The 12,547-nt window shown below is 42.1% G+C and overlaps 1 protein-coding gene across 3 annotated transcripts in view; it reads left to right on the top strand.

The window, feature by feature from the left end:
* Window positions 1-11,340: 11,340 nt before the first annotated feature.
* CASP8AP2 (caspase 8 associated protein 2) overlaps window positions 11,341-12,547 on the top strand; it is a 42,120-nt gene continuing 40,913 nt past the window's right edge. For all 3 annotated transcript variants that reach the window (XM_059941577.1, XM_059941576.1, XM_059941575.1), the window contains exon 1: window positions 11,341-11,398. The gene's annotated coding sequence lies outside the window, so the exon portion shown is untranslated. The remainder of the gene's footprint in view (window positions 11,399-12,547) is intronic.

Raw genomic sequence — 12,547 nt, 5'->3', positions numbered from 1 at the left:
AACCCAGCCAAAAATAAATAAAATTTAAAAAAAAACTTTAAAAAAAAAATGGAACTACCATATGACCCAGCAATCCCACTTCTGGGCATATACCAGAAGAAAACCACAACTCAAAAAGATACATGCACCCCAATGTTCATTGTAGCACTATTTACAATCACCAGGACATGGAAGCAACCTAACTGTCCATCAGCAGAGGAATGAGTAGAGAAGATGTGGTACATATATACAATGGAATATTACTCAGCCATAAAAAGGAATGAAATTGTGCCATTTGCAGAGATGTGGATGGATCTAGAGACTGTCATATAGAGTGAAGTAAGCCAGAAAGAGAAAAACAAACATATAATATCACTTATGTGTGGAATCTAGAAAAATGATACAGATGAACTTATTTGCAAAGCAGATCTAGAGACACAGATGTAGAGAACAAATGTATGGATATCAAGGGGGAAGTGGGCGGTGGGATGAATTGGGAGACTGAGATTGACATATATACCACTACTATGTATAAAATAGATAATGAGAACCTACTGAATAGCACAGGGAACTCTACTCAATGTTCTGTGGTGACCTAAATGGGAAGGAAATCCAAAAACAGGGTGTATATGTATATGTGTAGCTGATTGACTTTGCTGTACAGCAGAAACTAACACAACATTGTAAAGCAACTATACTCCAATAAAAATTTAAAAAAAAAACAACCTAGCCTGTATTTACCACTAATTTCCCCATATTTTTGCCTTCTTACAATTTGCCACTCTTAGAAGCTCAAAGTTCTTTCCTTTGTCTTGTCACTTCTCTAAAAAAAATTTATTGTTCTTTTTTTAAGATGCCATGTAATGGACTTCCCTGGTGGCACAGTGGTTAAGAATCCGCCTGCCAATGCAGGGGACACGGGTTCAAGCCCTGGTCCGGGAAGATTCCACATGCCGTGGAACAACTAAGCCTGTGCACCACAACTACTGAGCCTGCACTCTAGAGCCCGCATGCCACAACTACTGAAGCCTGCACTGAGCCTGTGCGCCTAGAGCCCGTGCTTCGCAACAAAAGAAGCCACCGCAATGAGAAGCCTGCACACCGCAATGAAGGGTAGCCCCCGCTCGATGCAACTAGAGAAAAGCCCGCACGCAGCAACAAAGACCCAGTGCCGCCAAAAATAAATTAATTAATTAATTTATATTAAAAAAAAAAAGATGCTAGGTAAGCCCAAGTTCTAACTATCCCTTTGAGTTACTCATCTGTGAATGCTCCCATGTGTATGCACAATGCACATGTTAATAAATGTCTGTTTTTCTCTTGTTAATGTCTTTTGTTAGTCTAATTTACGGGGCCCAAGCTGGTGAACCCAAAATGGGTAGAGGAAAAAGATTTCTTTCCCTCCCTTACAATACCAACTTGAAGAGGCTCCCACTGACCAAAGATAGTACAATATGAGCTTCAATAAGGCTAACAACTGCAATGAGTTGAAACCTGTTGTATATGTCTAAATCCATGAATACATAATATTTTTAAAAATTGGTTACCGTTGGAGAACAAGAAATAAATCTCAAAAGCTGGTAAGTAAAAGGAAAAGATCAAAATTTTATCTTGCTTTTCATATATGAATTGTACCTTGTCCTACTGGGTAACCAAATAGATGATAAGTGTCTCTTCATTAAAATATTCCAGTTAAGGGCTTTCCTGGTGGCGCAGTGGTTGAGAATCTGCCTGCTAATGCAGGGGACATGGGTTCGAGTCCTGGTCTGGGAAGATCCCACATGCCACGGAGCAACTAGGCCCGTGAGCCACAACTACTGAGCCTGTGTGTCTGGAGCCTGTGCTCCGCAACGGGAGAGGCCGCGATAGTGAAGAGACCCGCGCACAGCGATGAAGAGTGGCCCCTGCTTGCCACAACTAGAGGAAGCCCTTGCACAGAAACAAAGACCCAACACAGCCAAAAATAAATATAAAAATATATAAATAAATAAATAAATAAATAAAAGATTACTATAAAAAAAAATTCCAGTTAATATAAAAAAGAATTGACAGAATTAGAATATCACCACTTTGCAACATCCAATTAATCAATTGATAAATGGTTGCTGACATCACAAAAGGAGCAAAAAAACCCAGACTTTAGGTGGCTCCTGATGAAAGAACATAATGCCACCTATGGCCTTGTCAAAAGGATCAAATCTCTAGATCCAGCTGCCAATTTGCAAAAAATAAAGAGGACAGAAGAATATGCTAAACTGAACCATGAATATGTAATCAGAAAAACTCAAGACTGTTGGGAGATTCTGCAGGTCAAAAAATCAAGTTTTTTAAGAGATCAATTTAAAGAAAAAGAAAGGAGGACTTCCCTGGTGGTCCAGTGCCTAAGACTCCGCGCTCCCAATGCAGGGGGCCCAGTTTCAATCCCTGGTCTGGGAACTAGACCCCAAATGCCACAACTAAGATTTTGCATGCCGCAACTAACGATCCTGCATGCCACAAGGAAGATCCCGAACGCGGAAACGAAGATCCTGCGTGCTGCAATTAAGACCTGGCACAGCCAAATAAATAAATATTAGAAAGAGAAAAATATATATAGAAAGATAAAGAAAAAGAAAGGTATGGGAGGGGGAAACTGTCAATTATAAGAGACTGCTGTGAACAAGATACTTCTGTTCCCCAAAATTCATATGTTGAAGCCCAAATTCCCCAAAAAATGGTATTTGGAGGTGGGGCCTTTGGGAGGTAATTACATTTAGATGAGGTCATGAGGCTGGAGCCCTCATGATGGGATTAGTGCCCTTACAAGAAGAGGAAGAAACCAGAGCCCTGGCTCTCTGCCATGGGAGGATACAGCAAGAAGGCAGCTGTCTGTAAACTAGGAAGAAGGCGCTCAACAGACACTGAAGCTGCTGGCACCTTGAATTCAGACCTCCCAGCCTCCAGAACTGTGAGAAATTAATGTCTGGTGTTTAAGCCATCCAGTCTATGTTATTTTGTTATAGCAGCTGAAATGACTAAGACTGAGACTTATAAGACATCAAATTTTTAAAACACACAGAAAACTAAATTATGGTGCTTACAAACTTGGTTAATAAAACAATGACAAAATGCAAGAAAGTTTTTACTCTGAAAGTCAGGGTAGTAATTACTTTTTGGGAGGAGGAGAGGGGCTATGACTGGGACAGGGCTTAGAAAGAAGTGTCTAAGTTCTATTCCATGACCAGGGTGGTAGTTACAATGAATTTAATGAGTAAGATTCTTTAATCTATATCTTTTTTTTGTTTTATAGTATAAAAGATTTTTTTTAAAAAATGAATATAGAAAATGCAAATAAAAGCTAAAAATTTGTGGGATTCAGAATTCAGGAAACACCTGGTGTAAGAGTTCTCATTTCTCCCAGGCCCTCTTCCTTAACCTCTAGTTATTACCATCAAAAAATTACTGGCGGGATTTCCCTGGTGGTACAGTGGTTAAGAATCCACCTTCCAATGCAGGGGACACGGGTTCGCTCCCTGGTCTGGGAAGATCCCACATGCCGCGGAGCAACTAAGCCTGTGTGCCACAGTTACTGAGCCTGCACTCTAGAGCCCGCGAGCCACAACTGCTGAAGCCCACATGCCTAGAGCCTGTGCTCCGCAACGAGAGAAGCCACCGCAGTGAGAAGCCCAGGCACCGCAACAGAGAGTGGCCCCCGCTCGCCACAATTAGAGAAAGCCTGCGTGCAGCAACAAAGACCCAATGCAGCCAAAAATAAAAAATAAATAAAATAAATAAATTTTTTTAAAGTTAAAAAAAAATTACTGGCACCTCATTAGGATATCATTAGAAGTATTATGTGAAGTTCAGAGAGTGCTGAACCAGCATCTAAAGACCTGAGTCATTAAGGTTGCACTTTTTTCCATTAACTCGCTGTGACCTGGGTTAAATGACTTAACCTTCCTAGGCCTTGGTTTTTCTCTAAAAGTTCTGATTCTGTGTCTATCTCCCAGGGTGAATAAAAACTCCTGGAACACAGGATCTGCCTTATTCATCTTTGTATCTCAACTTAGTTTGTCACACATATAATAGGCATTTAATAAATATTCAATCCTTCCAGGTATTTAGGTGACTGAGAAAACCAGGAGCAATTTACTTAATTAAATCACTTATGTGAATTATAAAATAAATATATTTGTTTAGAAACTGATACACTATCTGAGTTCCCTATCTACTTATAAACTGTGTAGGAACAAATGCAAATTAAGAGGCTTATTCTCCCTGTTGAAAAATAAGGGAAGAAACTCCTCCTCTCCCCCATTCACCCCTCCCTTTTTGGTGTTTTTTTTTTTTTTTTTTTTGGCTTCAGGGCGGCTTGTGGGATCTTAGTTCCCCGACCAGGGATCAAACCCATGCCTCCTGCAGTGGAAGTGCAGAGTCTTAACCACTGGACCGCCAGGGAAGTCCCACCCCTCCCTTTTCTTTCAGAATTTCTTTCACTCTCCTTTTCAAATATATGTAAGTCTTTTAAAATAAGCTTCTTGCCAGTTTCACAAATCAGGAATTTTTCCTCAAGGACCTGGGAGCCATTTCTTTAGAATTAAATCATCAATAAGGAAGGTAATGCCCAATGGCCAATTTCAATAGCCTATTGAAAGCTAGGGACTTTTTCCCCAGAAAAATGTACCAATTCATAATTTTTGGCAAACAATTTCAGAGTGTTCCATTATCCAGGCTCACCCATAAGCAGTTGCTCTTGCACACATCCCCCATCATACTGTGAACACTTCTTTACTTTCTGGTACAGCAAGGTATTTCAGGATCATCTTTTTTCCCTCTTGCTCCACTCCTGGATCATCCATATCTCTAAAGAGTTCCTTTTATTGAGGAATAGTATTTAGAGACCAAGATCTGTATGGTATGAGTGCTCATTGTTATTGGTGTGTCACTTCTTCTAGGCCCTTTCAGAGAAGAGAGATAGTAAATATGAATATATATAATATACACATGTATATAGACATACATATTCAAATCATAAGTTCATACTGATAACTCTAATCCAATCCCAAAACACAGGGTCCCTCCTTATCTTCCTCCTTTCCATATTTGTATCATCCTTTTCCCATAGTGAGAACTCTGGCTCCCACAATAATCAATATATTTCTTCATTTCTCAGCTTTACAATATACACAGTATAATTTCAGAATTGCTACCTTCATACCACTGTAAACAGCAAACTTACTAAATGGAGATTACAATTTGTTTGCAGGTTTTTTAAATTTGTTTTTTGTTTGTTTCTTTGCTTTTTTGTTTTAAACTAAAGATATATAGTCAAAGTACTGTGTTCCAAGTTTCCCTGGATTAGATCTTTTTCTTTTTTTTTTCCTGTTCTCGGTGGATATATTACTTTGAAATGCAGATAAGTTCACCATATTCATAGACCTTTGATTTTAAGTTGAAAAGTCAGAGAAGTTGACCAATGTTGTTAAAAGTATTAGAATGATTGAGAGAACTTGAGGATTCACTACATGTTTAGGTACTGATGTAATAAGGAAGAACCTTTTGTATTCTATTACAAGTTAATCACTAAAGGGATGTTGCCTATAAGATTAAATTATACATAATGGCCCATAGCTGGGAACCCTGCTTCCCAGGTAATGAGAATTAAGCTAGAATACCTTTGTTTAGATCACAGGAAACATCCTGACCAGCCCCACCTGTGAATGACTGCAGGGAGGAAGAAATTAACACATTCCCTCCTGAGGCTGATGGGAACCAGGAAGTGTTTGACTTTACTCCCTCCCCTTCTAGTATAAAAGGAGCCTGAATTCTAACTCAGGTAAGATGGTTCTTTGGGGCATGAGCCCACCATCTTCTCAGTCTGCTGGCTTTCCGAATAAGGTTGTTATTCCTTGTCCCAACAGCTCGTCTCTCAATTATTGGCCTGTCGTGTGGTGAGCAGTATGAGCTTAGACTCGGTAACACTAAGGAATGTTTTAATTGTCAGGGATTTTGTGTTTGTTCTACCAGTATGAAGTGTTTAAAAAACAGATCAAATGCATTACATTTATAAATGGAGTTTAAAATATTGAAGGGAATTTAATTACTATACTCTATAAATGGGAGTGATTATTAATTTAAGTTCCTCAAACATTAAAGTCCTCCTTTGGGCCTTCCCTGGTGGCTCAGTGCTTAAGAATCCGCCTGCCAATGCAGGGGACACGGGTTCGAGCCCTGGTCCGGGAAGATTCCACATGCCGTGGAGCAACTAAGCCCGTGTGCCACAACTACTGAGCCTCCGCTCTAGAGCCCGCGAGCCACAACTGCTGAAGCCCACGTGCCTAGAGCCTGTGCTCTGCAACAAGAGAAGCCACTGAGATGAGAAGCTGCACACCGCAACGAAGAGTAGCCCCTTCGCTGCAACTAGAGAAAGCCCGTGCACAGCAACAAAGACCCAACGCAGCCAAAAATAAATTAATTAATTAAAAAAGAAAAGGAATGAAAAGAGTAGTGAAGTGATAACTACTTGAGATGAATTTCCAAAAAAAAAAACAGTCCTCCTTTGGCCTTCCATTCTCATATTTCATGTAACAATTTTAATAAAACTCTGCATTATTTTGTTCTGTCATTACCATTACTGTTCCAGTAATCTAAAACTTTGTAACAAATTATTACCTTAAAACATAGTGACTTAAAAACATCAACCATTAATAATATTTCACAGTTGGGGGGTTCAGGAATTTGGGCAGGGCTCGGATGGCAATTCTTCTCTTCCATGAGATGTTGATTGAGGGCATTCAGTGGTATTGAGTTAGTAGATGGCCTGGTCTGGAGGGTTCAAGATGGGTTCACTCACATATCTTGTGTCTTGGCAGGGAAGGCTGGAAGGCTGGGCTCAGCTGGAACTGTAAGCTGGAATGCTTACATGGCAACTTGGGGTTGAGAAGAGAGAGAGAGAGATCTCCAAGAAGAAGCCTGCATAGAGACTGCAAGATCTCAGAAGTCCTAGAACATCACTGTCCTTGAATCCAATGGTCAAGCAAGTCACTAAAGCCAGCCCAGATTGAAGGGGCTGGAAATTAGACTCCACTTCTCAATGGAGGAGTAGCAAATAATTTGCAGGCATCTTTATTTACCACAACTAGATGCACTTTTTGAGATTTCTAACAAATTTCCAAAGCACTTTCATCTGCATTATTTGAGTAAGAGAATTTTTAAAAACTGTAAAAAATACTATCACTGGAAATGTTAAGCCTAGCCACTTACCCATATTCAGGATACTGAGTATCTTGCACTTGTTCCTTTTTGATAGACTCCCCCTCCTTCTTCATCCTGCTCTCTGCCCTTAGGAGCTAACCTGTTCAGGCGATGAGGATTCTCAGCAGATCTCCCTTCCAGTGGAAAATAGTATTTAGAAATCCTGATCTGGGTCTCAGGTGTGTTAATGACATATTGCTACAGGGTATCATTGCTTCCAGACCCTTTAAGGAACAGAAATAAGGGATATGTATTTTAAAAAATCATGAGTTCATGCTGACATTTCCAATTCACACAAAATAGTATAGGATTTCACCCTTAAGTTTTTTTTGATTTCATGCTTGGATCTCTTTTCTCTTTCACTAAATATCTTAATTCCTAAAAATATTAACATATTACATATTTCTTTATCCTACAATATACATAAAATAGTTTTAAAATTACAATGTTAACACTAACAATAAAACTGCTGCGTGAGGTATAAGATTTCTCTGCAGTTCTTTTAGTCCTTAGAATATATCCCACTCATGATGTACAGTCAGAGCGCTGTGTTCAAATGTCACTTAAAATAATGATTTCGCTACAATGAGGTATCACCTCACACCAGTCAGAATGGCCATCATCAAAAAATCTACAAACAATAAATGCTGAAGAGGGTGTGGAGAAAAGGGAGCCCTCTTGCACTGTTGGTGGGAATGTAAATTGATACAGCCACTATGGAGAACAGTATGGAGGTTCCTTAAAAAACTAAAAATAGAACTACCATACGACCCAGCAATCCCGCTACTGGGCATATACCCTGAGAAAACCATAATTCAAAAAGAGTCATGTACCACAATGTTCATTGCAGCTCTATTTACAATAGCCAGGACATGGAAGCAACCTAAGTGTCCATTGACAGATGAATGGATAAAGAAGATGTGGCACATATATACAATAGAATATTACTCAGCCATAAGAAGAAATGAAATTGAGTTATCTGTAGTGATGTGTATGGACCTAGAGTCTGTCATACAGAGTGAAGTAAGTCAGAAAGAGAAAAACAAATACCGTACGCTAACACATATATATGGAATCTAAAAAAAAAATGGTCACGAGGAATCTAGGGGCAGGATGGGAATAAAGACACAGACCTACTAGAGAATGGACTTGACACGGGGAGGGGGAAGGGGAAGCTGGGACGAAGTGAGAGAGTGGCATGGACATATATACACTACCAAATGTAAAATAGATAGCTAGTGGGAAGCAGCCGCATAGCACAGGGAGATCAGCTCGGTGCTTTGTGACCACCTAGAGGGGTGGGATAGGGAGGGTGGGAGGGAGGGAGACGCAAGAGGGAAGAGATATGGGGATATATGTATATGTATAGCTGATTCACTTTGTTATGAAGCAGAAACTAACACACCGTTGTAAAGCAATTATACTCTAATAAAGATGTTAAAAAAAATAATGATTTTGTCTATGTGGCTATATTTCTCTTGTTTACACAGTTTCATTTATTTAGATTTATTTTCCATTTCTGCATTTTTTCCTTCTGATTTAGTTCAATCTTTTAATATATGAAACACTTCCATAGTTCAAAAGTAAAAGGTTATAAAAAGGCAAACTCAACACTTTAAATAGGTAAAATATATGGTATGTGAATTATATCTAAATAAAGCTGTAATTTAAAAAAGCAAGAAAAGCCATGCATATTTCCATGTAAAAATACTTAAGTGGTGGCTTCAAGATACCATACGGTACCCTTTTTATGAGGTTCTAATGTATCGTTATGCAAAAACAAGCAAATATATGTATATTCTTTTTCTCATTCTTTCATTGTACTTTTTTCCCCTTAACACTGTATCTCATAGATTACATGAAGATCTTCTTCAGAAATTGCTTTTACATTAGCAACATTTGCAATTGTGAGTTCAGAGTCCATAAAGCAAAACTACTACTTTGTTTCCTTAAGAAAAATACTGATTCCTTCAGCTGGCTTCTGTAAGTATGCCAAATTGGCAATGAGGTCTTTCCAAGCAAATATTTTTATACCCATCTTCCCCCCCTCCCCCATTTAAGAGAGTACCAGTAAAAATGAGAGACTTTGTAAGGGCTTAAATTATAAGGTCATTCTTTTCTGGAAGATAATTTTGCTGGAAATCTTTAGTTATTTTTGAGGCAAATATGCTATTTTCTCAATAAATTTTTTAATGTGACACATACTTTTAATTTTATTTATTTATTTATGGCTGTGTTGGGTCTTCGTTTCTGTGCGAGGGCTTTCTCTGGTTGTGGCAAGCGGGGGCCACTCTTCATCGCGGTGCGCGGGCCTCTCACTGTCGCGGCCTCTCTTGTTGCGGAGCACAGGCTCCAGACGCGCAGGCTCAGTAACTGTGGCTCACGGGCCCAGTTGCTCCGCGGCATGTGGGATCTTCCCAGACCAGGGCTCGAACCCGTGTCCCCTGCATTGGCGGGCAGATTCTCAACCACTGCGCCACCAGGGAAGCCCCAATAAATATTTTTTTATGAATGCTATCATTAAGCCCTCATGGTGAAAACCAGTATTCAACCAATTGCTAAGTTTTGTCACTTTCATCTCCTACATATTCTAAAATCAATCCCCTAGCCTACCTGCCATCTCCCTCAGGTCCTCATCTTCTCTAGCCTGGATCACTGCAACAGCATCTCAAAATCCTGCTTCTCAAGGCCAACAGATCTTACTAATGCAAATCAGATCACCAGCACCCCAAGCTTAAAATCCTTCAGTGGCGCTCCCCATCCCCGCCTATAAGACGAGCTCTTATGGAGGCTTCAAAGTCTCACCCCTTCCTCCCTCTCCAGCCTCACCTCGCGCTTTATGCTCCAGCAACACCGAATGCTTTGTGATTGCACACCCTCTACTCTTTCCCTTTCCACTACCTGGAATGCTGGCTGACTAACTTCTCTTCAGAAGCGAAGGTAGGTGGCTGGGGGAGAATCTAGGAAACCAGTATTCTTCCAGAGAACATATTCTCCCAAATGGGGCCTTTTTGAAAACTTTAAAAATATGCAATAAATTGTTATGACAGTTGCAAGTTGTTAAAGTGGACAAAACAGGAGGAAAGGACTAGGAATCAAGATCAAATCCCTCGTTGAGGTAGCATTGGAAGTTGGCTTTATTTCCCCACCAATCAATGGCGCAGGCCCAGCCTCCGGAGGCTAGACCCTACAGGCACCTCAGATTCCTGCAGGTTCTAAGAGACGACGCCGGTAGTCTACCTCTAAAAAGCACTCCTCTCCCTCCCACCCCACTGGCCTGGTATCCCCTCCTCGAAGCTCCAAACTCCCTGAGGTAAATTGCTTATCATTCAGTAAAGTGTCTGAGGGAACAACAGTGCGTACTCATCGTCATCGAGCCAGCACCCAGCACCTGTCTAGCACGCGGTTAACAATCAATCGAATTAACAGAATAAAGAACTAAATAGGGTTTTCCTGGTGGCGCAGTGGTTGCGAATCCGCCTGCCAACGCAGGGGACACGGGTTCAAGCTCTGGTCCGGGAAGATCCCACATGCCGCGGAGCAACTAAGCCCGTGCGCCACAACTACTGAGCCTGCGCTCGAGAACCACAACTACTGAGCCCGTGTGCCACAACTACTGAAGCCCACACGCCTAGAGCTCGTGCTCCGCAACGAGAAGCCACCGCAATGAGAAGCCCGCGCACCACAACGAAGAGTAGCCCCCGCTCGCCGCAACTAGAGAAAAGCCCGCGCGCAGCAGCGAAGACCCAAAACTGCCAAAAATAAATAAATAAAATAAATAAATTAATTTTTTTAAAAAAGAACTAAATAAATGACAGGGCCTTCTCAGATGTTACTTTCCCTTTCATTAAAGAGCTTCTCCCAGACACCGCCCCTACCTCGGCCAAGGTCCTGCCCCGACGGTAGCGGAGCCGCACCCCTCCTTCCCCGCCAGCTCAGACCCCGCCCCTTTCCCTGAAGCCCCTAGAAGACTACAGGAGTTTGGCGCCAACCGTGTTTTTTTTAATCCCTCCCAAAGGCGGGAACTAGGAATGTGCGCCGGGGACGTGCCTTGCGTCTGATCTGATTGGCCTTGGGCGCTCAATCCCGCCTCCACGTGCTGATAGCGCGCTGGCATTGGTGGAGACGCCAGAGAGACCTCGGTGTTCAGAGAGGACCCTAGGCTACCTTGGGCCCGGCGGGGCGGGTAAGTTGCTTCGGGGTTCTGGTCTGCGAGGGGCTGCTGGGGAAGAGGTTGCCCTGCGCGGTAGTGCTCTGAGAGGAGGCCGGCGGCGTCCGGGGAGCCAGGGAGTTAAAGGCAGCGGCGGAGTCTGTGGCGGGGGGATGGCGCGTCTGATGTCCGGGGCTCCCAGGAAGCCGCGTTCCCGCCGCCCTCGGATGCAGCTTCTGGGCTTTCACCCCCAATCCCTCTGTGGTCCCTCGAGAGTATCCGGGCGGGGGCGGGGGCGAGGGTGAGCGCAGGTAGGAAGTGTCCTTTCGACCGCTCTTCCTGCCCCTCCCCCCCAAAACCAATCTTCCCTTGGAATGTACTCTTAAATTAAATCTTTCGGATGGGATTCTCTGGAGGAATGGGTTTTTCCTGTGTCTGGTGATCATTGATGTTGGTTGTTTCCGCTCCTGTTACGCCCAGAGAAGTTGTTTATCTTAATCTCTACAGCGAAGAGAGCCATGCCTAACACATAGTAGGCCCTAAATCGGATGTAAATGTGTAATTCGTAGAATCTCAGGATTTGCGCTTCAGGCATCAAGTTGGCATTGATTCTGATTCTTCTCTGGTCTTTCCCGTTGTCCACAGCTCCAGTTCCAAACCTTGCCTCTTTTCAGGACCCCTCCCCCATCTCACTCAGGGCTCCTTTGATAGGAGGCGGACAGAGGCCTTCAGGGCCAGAATCCCCATACTCCAGTTATCTCCTGGCGTTTCTTGCCATTTTACAAGAGATCGCCCGTTAAAAAATTTGTTATACTCTTCTCTCTAATGAATGTTCTTGATTTTGTCATACGGCTTTAGAGACAGCTGGGATCTAAGCCCAGATCTGCCTTTTACCAGCTGTTGGACCTTGGGGCAAGTTTCTCTTATCTGTTTCCTCATCTGTAAATTGGGAAAAAGAATAGTCTGTACCCCATAGGACTTTTGGGAGTGTTTAAAGTAAATTGATAATGTATTTAGAGCATTTTAGGCCAGTGTCTGGCACATAGTGTACAGTATATGTGGCGTTTGTTATTCTTTTCCCCTTACATCTTTTTAGGGGTCTTGCTGTATTGGATTAAGTGTTTCCCATGAGCCTAAAAATACCCTCTCCCTCTCCCCTGACTCTTTCTCTACACGTTTTTGTTT

The sequence above is a fragment of the Balaenoptera ricei genome, chromosome 12 (assembly GCF_028023285.1).
Source record: "Balaenoptera ricei isolate mBalRic1 chromosome 12, mBalRic1.hap2, whole genome shotgun sequence".
Classification (NCBI taxonomy): domain Eukaryota; kingdom Metazoa; phylum Chordata; class Mammalia; order Artiodactyla; family Balaenopteridae; genus Balaenoptera; species Balaenoptera ricei.
Note: the sequence above shows the minus strand (reverse complement) of the source record. Positions and strands in the feature narration are given on the sequence as shown.